The sequence below is a fragment of the Xiphophorus hellerii genome, chromosome 19 (genome assembly GCF_003331165.1).
Source record: "Xiphophorus hellerii strain 12219 chromosome 19, Xiphophorus_hellerii-4.1, whole genome shotgun sequence".
Lineage (NCBI taxonomy): Eukaryota > Metazoa > Chordata > Actinopteri > Cyprinodontiformes > Poeciliidae > Xiphophorus > Xiphophorus hellerii.
In genome coordinates, this window is record NC_045690.1 from 2020228 (window position 1) to 2037287 (window position 17060).

A 17060-nucleotide genomic window follows, 5' to 3' on the forward strand; every position below is an offset into this window, starting at 1 on the left:
CAGGGGAGGCGACAGACGGGCCAGAGGAGGAAGCAGAAGGTTTATTGGTCCAATTGGCTCAGTTTTCTGGACAATTCAGGACAAATCGTCTAACAGGACCAAAAAACCCTCTAATATTCTTCTTGTCATTTTTATGGCGGTTGGCGAACAACTTTAAGGTGCATTAGCGCCACCTTCTATATTAGAGTTCGGACAGGTGCTATGATGCTACCAGATCGTTTCCAAAATATCTAAAGAACTAAAAACTCTGGAAAAACTGCGTCCCCAGATGACCTCTGAAGCAATTCCTCCACTTCTAATTTACCTTTATTCTATTTAAATTTCTAATTAATATCTCGTGTGTATTTGGAAATATATTGTATTTTTTCCATTTGTGCTCAGTGAACACGTCAACCTGTAGAATATCTGGATGAATATTTTAAGTGTTTTTTAATCCTGTGACCAAATCTCATACTCCATATAATAAATAGTTTCTTTATTCTAATACATTTTTATATTCCCCAGCTTTCTTTTGGATATAATCAAATTTAGCATTATCTCCTGTGTCCAATTGCTCTTGAAATTTCTCTTAATGTATGATTTGACTATACACTTATGACTGAAGGACTAAACTGTTCAGTCACAGGTGAGTTTGCCATCTTACAACTTCCATCTGTAGAAATAAAATACATTTTAATAAATATAAATAATAGAACTAAATAAATAATAGTTTTCATAAACATTTAATATTTTAGCTTTACATCTAAACCATCATAAAACACCAACTCAAACCTCTGAACCATTCCTCTCTCTCCATCTGTCCCAGGAACTATAAATGGAGTTTGGACGCCTGGGGACGGATTTGTCCAAACACCCTGGAGAGGACAAAGAGAGGCAGGTGATTCAGGACATGTCAGCTCCTGCAGATCTCTTCTTTACACTTCTATATTCACCAATAGACTTCCTCACAACATTACTTCATATTTTACTGAACACTAGACCTTATTTGCTCTCAGTAATTATTTTATTCTCTCTTCCTAATGAACTAAGGCTGCAGGCTAATTATCCAAATCCTCCGTAAATATTCAATACATAGTTAAAGGATCTTGTGTGAAAATGGTTTTTGATGAGCAAATCTTCAGTTAGCTGTCAGTGTGGCGGTTTTAAAGGAGCCACGTCTGTTTTATTTACCAGGACAGCTGGAGGTCAAAGGTTGATTAGAGTCTCAGTAGATGGTTCTTAGATTGTAAAATATTTAATTTTGATCAATTTATCGTTCTCTGATTTTATTTTGGGTTACATTATTTTCATTGGTCATTGTGTTTCTGGTCTGGACCCCGTTTGAGGCAGAAGGATAATTTGACGCAGACGATGGAGAAACAGAGCAGATGGACCAGGAAGTGATGTAACGGCTGAACTGTTTGTTTGTTCATGATGACTGACTGGAAGGAGACAAACAGTTGGATCAAAGTTTTCTCTGAAGGCAGCATCTGGCTTGTGTTTCATATTTTGGAGCCGCCTGGAAGTAAAATGTCGCTTTGCCCCTGAGGTCTGCTGGTTAGTCCTGTGAGTTTTTGAGACGTGGAGTTTGAGTTGACCTCTGCATGAAAACTGCATGTAAACTTTTGATCCTGATGACATTAATAAATAAAAATGACATATTTTTTTCTGTCGTTATTGTAGCTTTTAGCAAATATAAATAATTTTGCTGATTTGTTGGTAATGGCCTAAGACAAGAGAGGTTTGGTCTGGTTTAACTTCAGGCAGTGAGAATGTATGTAAACTTCTGGGTCCAGAGGTTTTTGGTCTGCAGACCTGGTGACACTGGAGGATAAAGAGTTTTCCCCAGATCAGCAGTTTGTCCCACGGCCCACGGTTTTCCCTTTCTGCTGAGCGTGCACACATCCGGATCCAGAGTGAACCACTTCCCATCGTTTCCACTTCCTCTTTCTCCACTAATCCAGGATTTAACTGCTTCCTGTTGGAGCTGATTGGGAATTCTGTCTGCTAATATGAACTGACAAAACAAAAAAAAAAAATTTCTCATGGAGATTAAAGTCTGAACAGGAAAATCAGTCAGGAGAAAGGATGAAAGTAACAAGACGCTCACATCTTCATGCTCCACTGATGAAGGAAGGGAGGAGATAAATCTAGTTAAAGTAAACAGCCTGTTTTATTCTAAAGCTGCTTATTAAATTTCAATATGCTAATGTGCTGTACTGTTGAAGTTATTGGGAAGAACTGCAGCTCAGCCAGAAGTGACAAACCTCCAGGCTCTGCAGAGTCAACAGCTACAAACCCAACGTTCTCCAGACTGGATCAGAACCGGCTTCAGGAAGCGGTTCCCCTGACCAAGTGGTGCAGCTTGGCTCAGCTGAGTTTCACATGTAAAGTTTGGTGGATGGAAGAGCACAATGTAAGCCAGGCTTTCAGGAGTCGGACTTTGCTTCTTGGATACAAACGTGACTTTTAATATTTCTGCATTTTAAGACTTTTTGTAGAACTTTCTGGTCCAGACTCTGTAGGTTTGGACCAACATGACTGCAGCAGGATCAGGGAGTTTGGAACAGATATGGACAGCGACTGAGAGGGGAGACCTTGTTGTCCAACATCAGTGTCTGACCTCAGAACATGCTTCTGGAGTAATTCCCATAATAAACATGATGGAGTGAGTTGAGTCTGTGTTAGGTGCAGAGGAGGCGACATGTTGAACCCAGGAGCAGCAACGGATGGCCACTGAGTCAGAAGCTGTTTGATCTGAAGCGTGATCAGTTTGGACTTCATGCTCCGCTGTGACCTTAATCTGATGTTTGGGGATTTCTTGGATGGAGGAACGTTTGGCCTCCATTCCCTCCATCTGCAGTCACTTATTGGCAGCAGCGTGAAGTTACCGACAGTATTGGAAATTAGATGGATTAATGATGCAACAGGAGTGAAACGATTGGAGGCGTTACAGAGAAACTAAAGATCCTTAATCAGGTCAGGTCATTGAGGAGGAAATATGAGTAAAATCAGGTCCAAATAAAATGTGGAGCTCAGAAATAAAGAAACTTTTGCAAAGATTTATATTTTACAGACGTGCATTGCATTCACCAAATTACTAAACACAGACACCGGTTCTCATAACCGCTCATAATTATGAGATAAAATGATTCTTTTTTCTTTGGTGAATGCAATATGCTTCTGTAATATTTAACAGTAAAAGATAATTAAAAGTAAAACATCGCTGAGGTTTTACTCTGGAAGAATTGTAAAAACAATTCCATAAACACATTTCCAAACCTCATGGAAAAGCGAAAACAGAGCTGAAGGTGTGTGAGCTGCAGCCAGAGAGATGGAGGGAGGCTCGTCTCCACAGCCAGAGCTCAGATCTTTACTGAGGCCGTTTGGTGGCTCAGCTGATGGCAGCGAAAAGTCTTTCATCCTAAAAGCACCAGGTGAACATGAAATCATGAGTTTGATTTTCTGACTTTCTGCTGCAGCAATAACACTTCAGCTCACAAACACATCATGCATAGCACACACATTCACACTTCAAGTATTTTTAGGTCATTTCTCAGTTTCATGCACTCAATATAGAATAAAGTCTTTGTTTGCTTTGCCTCAACTGATGCATAGTGAAGAAGGCAGGTGATTCATAATTGATGCTCCTCTGACTACGTTGAAATAAATCGTGTGTGTGTGGGTGGGGGTGTGTGTGTGTGGGGGTGTGTGGGGGTGTGCGTGTGTGTGTGAGACCAACAGGAATGAATTCTGAACAATGTTATTCCTGTCTCACTTTTAGATCTGATCATTCTAACCTGTTTTTAGGGCCTGTAGAGTCGCTGAAACGTTGTTCTTTCTTCAGGTTTCAGCAGATATTTTCCTTTTTCTGTCCAGTAGAGAAGAAGAAACTCTGAATCGGATCTTCTGCACAACAACCACAGCATAAACTGATCCATTTCAGCTCTGTCACATTCAGAAGCAACCCTGAGATCCTTGTCTTTGTTTCTGCAGACGTTAATTATTTACTTAGACTTTATTTAGTCAGAAAGCTCCTGTTGAGATCCAATATGTCCTCCACAGGGGAGTCCAGATGAATCCTGGGAGTCCGACTGGCTGCAGGTTCCTTTTGTTCTTCAGACACATCCATCACCGCCAGTCATGACAGAAATGTGTTCAGATCTGCTAAATGGTTCCTGTTAGCCAACAAAGGGAGATTTCTGAGTCACGTTAAGTTTTTATGGTCAGTAAAACTGGATCGTTATCTTTTTTTTTTTATTTTGCTCGTTGGGGTAAGTTATTTATGTGCAGTTACTGTTTAGATAAATCTGTTGTAAAAAGAATTACATGAATTTCTTGCTGAGTTTTATCATCTTCGTGAGTCCAGTCAGTGCTGAGCAGCCAGAGCTCAGAGCGACGGACTGAGGAGGATTTGCATAATATTCTGACACAAAGACGCCTGAACAATGGAGCAAATGCAAACCTGCTTTAAATAGTGGAGAAGGGAAAACGTATCATCTGATCCTCTGCAGTCTGACAAATTGGTTTTTTTAGTATGCCTTAAACTTTTATAACCTAACAAATTAAAAATAGACATTATATTTTTGTATGCAGCATTTAATTCTCTTTCAGTTGTTTCAGTCAAATTTAACCAGAGTCTGATGTTTTTACAGTTTTAGAGGAGCGGTGCTGAGACCTGCCGCTCTGCAGCAGAGACATGAACACACACGTTCTTCTTAACCTAAAAATTAAATATGTTTAATAATTCACATAAAGCCGTGATTCTGGGGGGTTTGAGTTTTTATTTGGATTATTTCCTGGTTTACTTCAGATTAAAACCAGCCTTTTCAGATGTGCTATAAAACCTTTCTCTGATCTCTGATCTGCTTCACTTCCCTGAACCATGAAGCAGCATAAACAAAAAAAATGCTTTTAGCTGGGATCGAAGTCGAGCTCTGTAAATAGTGGGATCTAAAGTATCTGGGATGTAAAACTGGTGCTGGTTGTATATCAGAGGCTGAAACTGCTGATGTCCTTTCACAGTCTGTTGGTTTGGCAGACCTCCTCTTCTACCGTCATCTTTTAGTTTCTGTTCCTTGCTCTTCAGGCACAGATCTCCCACAGGTCTGAGGTTCATGCTTCACTCTCGGCTGTCTCTGTCCAGATTCTTCTGCTGCAGCTCCACTTACATGTGGAGTTCCTCAGGGGTTCATCCTGAGTCCTGCTGGTTCAGATCAGTCAAATGTGGCTCCAGACGAATGCAGGAAGTGAGGAAACAAACCGTGTTAAACTGATTCTTTTCCTGTTTACTTCAGCATAGATTTTAGTTTTCTTTCATACAACAAGAGTGTTTATCTCTACAAATGAGATGCTTTATGTCTTGTGAAATAAACACAATAGCACATGTGACTTAATCTTTGCTGGGTGGGACAGATTGAGGATTACAGTTTTTCTCTTTTTTCTGTATTTTTTTTGTTTTTGTCTTCAGAAAAATGAGCCAAATGCTGCTGACTGTCTTTTTACCAAACCAGTAACTTCAAATGAAGTCTTGCTTGTTGCAGGACTTCAGGATGTTTGGCATGAAGGGTCAAATAAGCAATGCACTCTGTCATGCCTCTCCCCTTGTGCCTGTTCTCAGTCTCACTCAGCAGAGCAGCAAAGGAGGAGCTGGTCTGTTTGACACACAAAATATAAACTCAAAATGACTCCCAGCTGCTCCTTGGTTCTTATTGTTTGTGTTAAAGATCCAAATGACCAGCGCCTAAAGTTTTATTTATAGGGAATATGACTCATCATATGTAAAATCTATTTAATTTGGTCATATAGTGTTCATTCAACTCCACGGTTCCTAAAAAGCAGCCAGGAGGAAACGGCAGGCTGAGTGGTTCTGTAATGAAGCAGACAGGCTTTGGGCTCTTTTCTGCTGAGATCAATTTTTTTCTGTTAGACATCGACCAAGCACTTTGCTTTGTCCTGATGCAGAATGGGAACCTTTAAGAATTTATATCTTATCGGCTTGATAAAACTGAGTTTTACCAAAGTCCCTAAACTGACCCTCTACATTTCTACATAGATTTGAGAAACACAATCATTAAACATCAGTGAGGGACGTAAACAGTTAAAGCAGATATATTCAGATTCAGCCATGATGCTAACGCTCATCATCTATCAGCCAATCAGAGGAAACGCCGGCAGTCTTATTCAGGTGTTGGAGTGACAAGCCCCACCTACTTGGAAGCAGAGCTTTGGGGAAATTGTAGTCGTTGATTTTCCAGAAGAGCGATCAATTCAACACGTTGGAATGATGCAGCTTTTTATGAACCGTGAGATGGAGAAACCAGCTGCACATTGTCTGAAAAAACAAAAACAATCAGCATCTTCCTACCACTTCCTGTCGTCTTCTTCATGGTTTCCTCCAGTAGAAACATCTGACTGTTGATTACATGACTTGTATGATGCAAAAAGTGTTTCCATTGCAGTTCTGCAAAATGCATCTATTCCAGTATAGCTGAGAAACCACATCACCCAAACGCAAAAACCTTTTATTAAGTTTTTTTTAATAAAAAACCATATTATATATTAACCATATTTTACTATGGTTGATGGAAATGCAGCTACTGAAGGACTCATTCTTACCATGATGCCCAGCTACAGTGGCTCAAAAAATCAGAACAAATATTGGTATCCTGCAGCTGGTTCGGCTGGAGGTCGTTCTGTATTCACTGAGATGCTTCAGAAAGTAGTTCTGGGTTTGGTTGGTTGTTTGAGTATTTTTTGAGAAAAGGTCCAGACCAATGGGGAAATGAACTCTGGTCTGTTTAAAGAGGACCTAAACAGATCAGGTGTGAATACACTCTGAGTGTTGGATGATTGAGAACAGGTGTGGCAGCAATCAGAAACAACCTGAGGTTTTAACATCACCATGCACTCTGCAGAGCGGCGTACTGTGATTTAAAGAGCCTTTTACGTTTTAATCTCTGGCAAACATTACAGCTCTCAGTTGATTAACATAAAATAATATCAGCTGCAGCCAAGAAACACGGAGGAATATTCAGCTCACTAAACAACAGCATCAAGGTTATCCCTGCTAAAAGCCTCTTCTGTTTCTGCTCCCTTATGGAGACGAACACTGGAGCTGATTCCTGTTGCAGCGGTCAGTGATGAACCGAATCCAGACAGCGATATGACAGTTTCTTAATGGAGGTCTGGTGAGTCATATTCCCTCAGGTGATAAGGCAGGTAGAGGACCAATCAGGGGCACCAGAGCAGCCTTGTGATGGGTTGACATGGTTACATCATCGGATGAAAAGATCCTGGACTCTGCTGTAAATTTCTCTGCAGCGATCATCAGCATGTGAAACAGACGTTTGGATCTTACTCATCCTAACTGGATGGAAATGAGCTGCTTCTTCAAAATCTACATCTATGATCGCCTGATTAATTTAACAAATGTCTGTTTGGGTTATTAATCATATTCAATGCTCTCAACTCATCTGCTTTAAGTAAAAATGACTTTCAGAAGCGCTCTTCCTCAGACCGATGGCTGCAGCCTCTGTGGCTTTCAATGGAGGGAAACTAATAATTAAACACACTATTGCACAAGGTTTGGTTCATTTCACACACACACACACAGAGCGACACACTGCTCAGTGTTTGTATTAATGGCTGGATGACACGGCAGGCTGCCACCCTGCTGGGCGACATGCCAGCCAGAAGAAAAGTGCGCTGCGTTTAACCGTGACTCTGCAGGCCACAGGGCGCCGCCGCCTGACTGTCTGTAGTGACAGGAGATGATCGCTGATGGAGATTCACCCGAGGCGCCGCTGGCCCAGGTGGATGGCAACCAGACGCAGACAAATCTGCTGACAGCCCTGGTGAAATCCATCCTTTATCACAGGCGCAAAATCAAACACAGGGAAAAAATATTGTTTTATTCTCCTTGGAGTTTATAGGAATGTCTGTTTGGTTCTCAAGGGCTTAATGAATAAATATAAACATGACATGGCAGAGCGACCTCCAAGCTGAATATTGACCCATATTATTCTTGATGTTAGAGAAGGCTAAAAAAAGTCTCCAAAGCTCACAGCTGGGGAACTCCAGGTCTCCATAGCAACCATTAGATTCACTTTACATACCAAACCGGAAACAGACACAGTTTAATAAGGCTGTTTTCCCACCTGGTAGTCCGGTAGACTCGGTTCGATTGGGGGCCAAATGGTAACATTTGTTTCGTCTCCAGCTGCTGCGGTTCTTCCTCTCTGCTCTGAGTCAAACCAACCTGTTCCCCTCCTGGCCTGTGGGGGCGCTGCACCAAGAACCACTGAAGGAAACAGCACAAAAACCTCTGAAGACTCTGAGAGCAACTTCCTTCTTCACCAGATGGAAACAAAATGGAGGCGTCAGATTTTAGCGGCTGGAGGATTTCTCTTTAGTCTTTGGCTAAAAACTATTAGTCATTTCTGCTGCTAGTGCTAGGCTAACACGGTAGCTTTGGTTGCATTTACCCAGAATGCCCTGCACTGTAATCCGCTTCCTGTTTTTGGAGCGGTCTCCGTTCTACTTGGCGTTCACATATTCAAACCGAGCCAGAGTTCACTTCAACAGAACCCAGACCGAGGTTTGGAGGAACAGAGTTTGGGTTTTTGGTCGATTACATGGAAACCAGTGAAAATATCATTGAGACTTTGGATATAATTCACCATGTTAGAGACAGAAAAATGATGTACAGATTTGGTCAGTATTCTTGTGGTTTATTTATTTAATATTTCAGCTTGTAGTGTGTGTGTGTTTGGTCTCTAGTCATCTAATGATGGTTAACATTGTATTCACATTACAACACTTAGTGCAGTTCTAGTTTCCTTTATCTCTGAGTTATTCTGGTTTATTTCCAATAGAAGGAAGAAACAGTTTCAGCCATCTGTCTGTTAGACTGACTTTGTAAAGTAAAAGGCTGCAGAATCAGCCGGCTTCAGGCGAGGCGGCGCTGGGACAAAAGGAGGACAGGAGAATGAAGGAGATGGATGCCAAGAGCCAAAAAGCCTCTCATGTGAAAATATCCAGCATGTTGTCAGCTTCCATCTCTCTCCAGTTATCAGCATCATCTCCTCTCTGCAGGTCAATGGCTCCCATTCTCATCTGAAGCTCTTCATTTCTGTCGTTTTATCCAACCACTTGCTCAAGGTCACAGAGGTTCTGATAACTTTCTCAAGACTCGGAGTGAACCCTGGACACGCCATCAACCCGGCTGCCATTTTAGCCACTGATGAAAGATGGAGGCATGAGCCATCCAACTGTAATGTGCAGTGGAGGGCACCGCTAACTAAAAAGCTAGTTGCACCAACCCTAAAGCCCTAAACATTAACATTAGTTATGCCAACACTAAAGAGCTACATGACATTAGCAGAAACTAAAGTGCTAACATCTAACATGTTTGACCGTCTGTGACAGTGATGTGGCGTGTTTCACCTTTAGAGGGTCAAACTCCATTTTCTCTGTACAGATTGAACCCAGGAAGCGATTCTTTGGAACAGATATTTTATTTTTGATAATTCTGTTGCTGATTTGGCCTCAGCAGATGTTTGGTCACAAACTAAAACTGCTAATTTGCTGCATTGCATCACTGATGGAGAAAATGTAAGAAAGCCAAAAAATCTTGATTTATGAACCTTATTTAATATATTTGTGAATAATCTCCCTGGATTTTGTTAAATAGTTTGAAAGTATATTATTTATTTTTGTTTATTTTGTATTTCTTTTTATAAAATGAAATATATAATATATATTATTCGATAGAAAGAAACAGAAATATATTTCAATTTATTTCAATAAAAAGAAATATATTTTTAAAAAACGTGAGGAGAGGAAGTGGAACTGCTGTGTAAACAGTCTTCAAAATAAAAGCACAAATGTAAATGTCTAAGTACTTGAAGAAATCTTTACAGACGACCAAAACTTCAACACAGATGATTAACTTTATTCAACTGAAAGTTTATGAAACAGCCAAGTATATTAGCGCTTTAGAAATTATCCAGAAGAATTAATTTAGGGGAAACTAAGTGTGCTAAATGTTTCCAAAGTTAACTAAAGCGCTAAATAAACCAGCTCCCTGATTAGCAGATTAGTGGATCTGTGCCACCACACAATACATGCACAGCTTATAGCTGCTTTAGCAAGAGAGAAAAGATGATTTTACTTAATTGGCCAAAAGTGTAAATAAAAATATAAATTTCCCTTCTTGCTACTTATTTTCCCACGGTTGTCTGCTTGTCCCAGTTTCACATTGGCTTTAGTCCCAAAGCCTGATGGATAGAACCGTATAATGTATTCCTTACATAGACTTAGACTTTCATATTGATTGTGCGGCTTGTGGGACTGCTGTCTCCTCATTCTGTGTCCTGACAGAAAGAAGAGCCGCTGTCTGTTTTTGGCAAAGTGCTGGACTTCCCTCCAGAGGAACGAACAATTACCATCCATCTCTGTAGCTGCTGGGTGCAGTTAGCAGCCCTGTCCAGTCGGATGATAAACCTGGCCGGGTTCTCATCGTCTCCCAGCTGATGAAAACAGAAACATGTTGTCTTGATATGAGGAAATGGTGAAAATGTCTCAGTTTCTGCAGATCAAATCTGGATTCTCTGTGTTTCATATGGGGACATGGAGCTGTCAGTCAGCGGCGGCTGCTGCCAGCCTGCCTTGTTCCTGTTTACAGAAACGGCTCCATCCTGGGTTCATCCTCGCTGTGCTGTCACCAGCGGCACAAAGCTTAACCTTTCTCCTCCCGTTCTGCACAGCTGCTGCTCCTCCTCCTCGCTCCTTCCTTGCATTCAGATCACTGCCTGGGTGTGTTCATGTTGGTGTTCATGCAGGAGGAAGCGGAGGGTTATGGCTCTGTGCTGAGTGACGGATGCGCAGTGGAGAGCGTCGATGGGAGACATGAAGACGAGATGTGACTGATCCTTCTGTTTTAATGGCAGTTTTATGTAAAACAGAATTTATTTTTGCTTTAAATCATGTTAAAGTGTTTTCACCTCATCAAAGACGCACCTGGAGCGCTGTTTGAGAAGTCCTTTAATCTCCATGGTAACCATTGAGCTGAGCAAAACGCCTGCGTGGACCTAGCCCCGCCTTTTAGGCACAGCTCCTCCCCCACTCAGCTCCTAAAGGAGAATTGCCAGGAGCAATTAGCAAACATCTGTTGGGACTGCTGAGCTCACTATAGGAGCTACTTCTCAGTGAAACGCTGGTAAAAATGTTGCTAAAGGGTTAATAGAGGAGACATTTTGGGATGACTTCTTGGAGGCGGAGCTTCAGAAAGATCAGGAGCTTTTTAAAGAGACGGAGGCATTAAATTATAAACCCAAATTTCTTTTAAGTCATATTTGACATATGCAGCATTTTTATCGACTGAAGGAAACATAGTTACTTGATTGTCACTATGTGGCTTGAGAACACATAATGTTGCCCCTTGGAGCTAAATGCATCGTTTTTCTGGTCATTATAAGGTGAAAATAGTTTAACTTCCAGCACAGAAAAACTCCTCATAATGTTTCTCATTCCTGAGATCCTGAGTCACTGATGTGAGGTCTTATTCGCTCCTCCAGTTGATTTCCCAGCAGAACCACCTCAACCTTTCTGCTCGGTTGTTTTCTGCTTCCATTTGAGGAGAGCTTTTTCACCTTGGCTTCAGGCCGCCGGCCATTCCAGCGCTGTCACTTTGATCCCACTCAGCAGCCAGCCGGCTGTGGCGTTTGTCCGGGGCGATTGTGACTGTAAGGAAGAAAATGATGATGTGCTTCGACTCAACATCTTACTGGAATCCAACTGGAATATTAATCAGCTCTTCACTGATTCCGTCTCTTCCTGGGTTGTATAACATCCAATTCCCACATAATTACAGCATGATTATTCTGCTGAAATGTTGCACTATTGATTCAGTAAACAACATGCTTTCTTAACCCTAATTAATTCATCTAAGAGACAGAGTATAGAGTGGAGGTGTTCTTGGTGTTATTGCGTTTTGTAAATCCATCCCAGCAGGTTCAGCAGCGCTCTCCTCATTTAAAGCTATTGATTAAAATGTGTTGTGTAATTAAAAGCTTGTCTGAGTTCCCAATAAAGTTACGGAAGCATGAAAATATCCAGGAAGTCATCACAAGAATTTACTCAACCTCTACACATTTCTTCTTTTTGCTCATTTCAAATCAGGCTATTTAATATCAGGCAAAAAAATAAAAACAAATGAAGATTTTTAATTATAAATTCATGTATAAGAGAGGAAAAAATCTACTGAAACTGTTAGTGATGTCTGCTAATGAGTCTTTCACTTTACTATGGATGACATGTGACCTGCTCTTCTTTCCAGCAGACTGTTAAAATATCTAAATCCAAGTTAAGACTTTGACTAGGCCAATCCAAACCATCACTTGCTGGTGTCCTTTAGCTCTTTAGCTATTGAAAAAGACAAACGTGCTTCAGGGTCAGGTAAATAAAAACCTGGTGGCCAAATATTCACGATTCATGGTTCCATCGGTTAACAGCATATAAAGCCCAGACCTTCAATCCGCTGCCGACATGTTTGGCTGTTTATATCATCAACTGTCACTGAAATGCTGAGCTAGATTTTTTTCCAGAAGAGATGAGACAAAAACCTTTTAAAAAGTTTTCACTTTTGTGTCGTTGGGATATTTTCTTTTCTGATCAGCAGCTTTAATGTAAACTAGGAGCGTATTATAAACTCAGATTCTGTCCTGTTTACAGCATCAAACATTTATCTTTCTACCTCTTTGTGTTTCAGACTCGGTTTTCCTTGTGCTGGCCGCGTTCCCGTCCCTCCATTTATCACCCCAGGCTACCAGCTAGCGCTCACACTGTTACAGTCACAGCAGCACCAATAAAGGAGAATGAGTTAGGACGCAATCGGCCTGAAAGAAGACGGTAATGAGCCTGGTATGGATGTAAATGAATTTGTTACAAGCTGCATTACTAATTTATTCATCCAGCTGTGTCTCAGTCAGTTTAGCCCTGATCCACCCAGATCTCCGACCGAAGCTGGAGGTTCTGGTTCCTCTGAGAGCTCTTATTTTCTCTTTTTACCCCGCAGGGAAAGGGATGAAAAATTTGTTTTCTGTTCAGATACATGATTGAGTCGAGGCTGCTTATGTAATTGATTCATATTTAATATGTGGAACATGGATGCGTGCTCCTGGCTGGGCTTGTCTCTCCTCCTCGTCAGCCTGTTTCTAATATGCACTTCTTGTGTTTGCTGCAGTGGTGCATGAAACGTGTCGCCGCATGAATTTGGCCAGGAATTTACGATGTGGCTCTTTGAGTGATGCAAGTCCAGGCCTTGTAAAGTAAATGTACCATAGCTGTTGTTGCACTTGTGGGATGTACTTTAACCACTTTTTAAAATATATACACAGGGCAGGAAAATAAAAAGCTGAAGCAGAGAAGCAGTGGACCGTCTGGTCGGTGAGTTCACTGTTTTCCTTCTGTTCTAAACTTCAAACTTAAACCAATAAACTAAAATAATTTTGAGGGGACATTAAGGCCGTAAAGTTAACTGGTGGCGCTCTGGCTGCAGCAGCGCTCTGTTTACGGCAGTAAAGATGGCCGCCGCTGCCTCTGGATGGATTTTAAAGATGTCGAGAACGAAAGCATGGTGCCCAGATGAAAGAATGTAAGGAAAAAGTCACGTTCAGCCATATCTACTGTCTGGCTTCTGCAGCAGAATTATTTTCACGTCTCACATTAACAAAGCAAAAGTCTGATAAAATGCTGCATGGCCGTTCAGACTGCAGACGCTTGCAGACAATCAGAGATGATTTAGTTCCATGGAAGTGGCACAGATTGGGTTTCTGAAATGGTCAGAACTGGGCCGTTCAGACTGCGTGTTGCGTTCAGCTGCTGTGTGAACGTAGCTTTTCTGTTTGGGTTTCATTTGATCAGAGTGCATCCAGTAAACATTAAATCGAACTTCTTACATGTTTTGGTCATCGTTCGTTTTCTCCTTCCTCTAATGGATAAAGGTCAAGTTTGTGAAGTGCAGCTCCTCCAAAGTCACCATCCTGGCTGCTTATTTTGTTCTCACAAGATGAAAATGTTTATTACCTGCTTTTAGGAAAATACATTTAGACATAAATAAGAAACTTTCTTTCCAGACTCCATTAAATTCAGTAAAAACAGATAATTGGGGTTTTGTGCACCGGATGCTGAGCCGACTGATGGAGGAGCTTCTGCTGCAGAGTCGTATTCACCCAGCGTCTGTTGGTTGGAGTGGGAATGTTTTAATAAGACTAAGGGTGTTTTCCATCATGATTAGATTCAGGCCAAAGATTCATCTGGTGGCATTAGATTTTTGGCCAGAGCATTAAGCTGATTGTTTGAGTCACAAATGAAACTCTGGCATTAAGCTGACAGTTGTCCTGCGGATTGTATTATTAGTGTTCCAGGATAACCTGAACTTAAGCAGCTGTTTTCTTCAGTCAGAGGAAGAACTGTTTAACTGTAAGTCATAAAATATAAGAGTTGAGAGTTTACAGTTAATGAGACGGGTTTTAATTGCTGCGTATTTCCCTGAGAGCCTCATAATAACACATCATAAATCAAAGCGGAAACTATTCTCAGTGACTCTGCTGGTGGAGCTTCTCATTTAAAGAGCCAGGCAGGAGTTTAGACCCACATTTCACCTCCAGCAGGAACGTCACCTTCATTTTGGCCTCTTAACACTGAAAACTTTTACTTCACTGTACTGGAAAAACAAAAACTGGGAGCATAAGCTTAAAATGCAGGCGCCTTCGCTCCCATCCAATTAAATGTACACATATAAACCTATCAATATTTGGATAAAAATTCTATAAGCAAGTTGTTACATCCATAATCTGACAGCGATATTTCACCACTCTTCTTATAAGAAACCGTCCAGTTCAGTTAAATTTATCGGTTCTTGGCACAGACTGGACTTTTAAACATATTTCTGATTTTTTTATAACTATTGAAAAGCTTCATCTTATTACACTTTATCCAGTGAATCATGGTGATGAACTTATTAGAACATAAAATGTAAGTGTTGTTGGAAATATTGATGAGTGAGTGAAGGTATGGACGGGTTTTATAGGTGAATTTATAGCCGGCTAACAATAAGGTGCAGCAATGGCTGCAGAGGTCAGGACTACAACAATGACCCTGACATCAGCCATATTAAAAATGCATGGAGTATGATTAAAAATGGAGGCTTTTATGCACCGAAATAAACAACCAGACTAGGTGAACTCTGGTTCTGATAGGTTTAAGCCTGAAACCTTTAAAGGGCAACAAAAATGTTTTCTTTGTAACTTGCAGCTAAATCACATTAAACTCTATATTTATATTTGAGCCTGTATATAGAGACAGAAAACTGCCTAAATCCAAACTGGTTTTAAGAAACCAGTAATTACTGTGACAGTCATGCAAACCTCTGATCAGCATCGTATGATAACATTCATCATGCTCAAGATAAAAGTCATTTCATAGTTTACACGGTACAGAAAATGTAGCCTGACCCAGTTTCCCTCCCATACTGAACGTCAACATGTTGATCCAGGTGTGGAAAACTGGATGGATGCCTCCATAATTCCCAAGATATTAACTCTGGCTGCTGAGCCATTGATTTCCGTGTTTTCTTGCTGTCACTTTCCCGTCCGGGGACGATGATTCGATCAGTTTGTTGTTGCACCAGGGGGCCTAATCTTGTAGACCAGATAAATGGCAAGTGGTCCCAGAAAGGCTGTCTGTGTTGATTAAATGATCACCCTCTGAAAAGGTCGCCAACCCTGTCTGCTTCCACACACCAGAACAACGCGGCCACCATTAGTTTCCACTGAGCGCGCTGAAGGATAAACATGGAGGTCGTGAGATTTGCTCACAAGCGCAGATGGTAGACAGACAGCGGCCATTTGTCAGAGTTTCTTCATCCCAGATAACCAGAAATGAGGCAGATAGCAACAAATGAAACAGATTGGACTCTGGGATAAGGATGTGAGGGACGTCACAGAGAGGCTGCGGTAATAAATCAAAAACTTGACCAAAGTTACAACTTTAATACCTTCTTGTACAGTACTGTACTGGCTTTAAAAGTGTTGCATTTATATTTTGCTAAAAGTAAAGTAGAGAAATCAGATGCTGAATATTTATCCTGCACATTGGTACAGAAAGAAGTCAAGCATTGATATATTTCTGTAATTAGTGAATATGTCAGCAACATTTCCTAAAGACAAGTTCAACTTTATTTTATTATCTCCAATATTTGGTGGTAATTTGCAAAGATTTGGTACAAAATAGTCTGACACTAACAGGAACAAATGAACATTTGAGTTATTTTATGTTCCACTTTATCGCCTTCACTGCCTATAAAAATATTTTATTGTTTTTACAAGTAAATCTTAATCAACAAAGTGAGTTTTTTGACAAACCAATAATTAACAATATTTTAAATCAAAATCAAAACAGGGATGTGAATATTTTAACTGTATAAAAATAAAATGAATGGAAATTGAATGAAATATGCATAAAATGTGACTCCAGCACAGATAGAAGCAACATATTAAATAAATTATAACTCTTAACAATGATTATTAAAATATTACTATTTATCTTTACATCGTTTTAAGCTTCCTACACAGAAAACTACGAGATTATGAGAGCTTTAGACCGCCCCCTGCAGGCCGATAATAGACCGGCGTATCAATGGAAATATTTTTTTTTAATCTAAAAAGGTTTATTTTTGTAATCCTTTACCCTGAGGTCTGTTTTTATTTCATCCGTTTTCTATCAGGATGTATTAGTTTCATTTATGAATAAACCAACGCTGCATATTATTAGAATTAGGGTCATTAACTGCTGAGAATCATAAATAAATACATTAATACACAAGTTTAAAGAGAAAAACACAGAACATTTCATTATTTTACCTCTAAACTAGAGAAACTGTAACACTTTATAATTTATATAAAGAATTTTGTTTCCATTAACAACATCCTGACTAAATGCATGTTTTAATTTCAGTCATAACATCTGCAACTAATGATTATGATTAATTCAAGTGTACATGATAATGCACTATGTTA

The 17060-nt window shown here is 40.3% G+C and overlaps 2 long non-coding RNA genes across 4 annotated transcripts in view; both read left to right on the forward strand.

Moving 5' to 3' along the window:
• Nucleotides 1-12996, forward strand: part of LOC116709349 (uncharacterized) — a 36852-nt gene extending 23856 nt beyond the window's left edge. Inside the window, exons 4-5 of one of the 3 annotated variants that reach the window (XR_004336849.1) lie at nt 806-877; nt 12752-12996. This is a non-coding gene — a long non-coding RNA (uncharacterized LOC116709349). Of the gene's footprint in view, nt 1-805; nt 878-1329; nt 1591-8200; nt 8240-12751 lie in introns of those variants that run through there. The other 2 variants (XR_004336851.1, XR_004336850.1) reach the window with 2 other exon arrangements.
• A 318-nt stretch (nt 12997-13314) lies between these two features.
• LOC116709632 (uncharacterized) overlaps nt 13315-17060 on the forward strand; it is a 35123-nt gene continuing 31377 nt past the window's right edge. The window contains exon 1 of the long non-coding RNA XR_004336918.1: nt 13315-13428. This is a non-coding gene — a long non-coding RNA (uncharacterized LOC116709632). The remainder of the gene's footprint in view (nt 13429-17060) is intronic.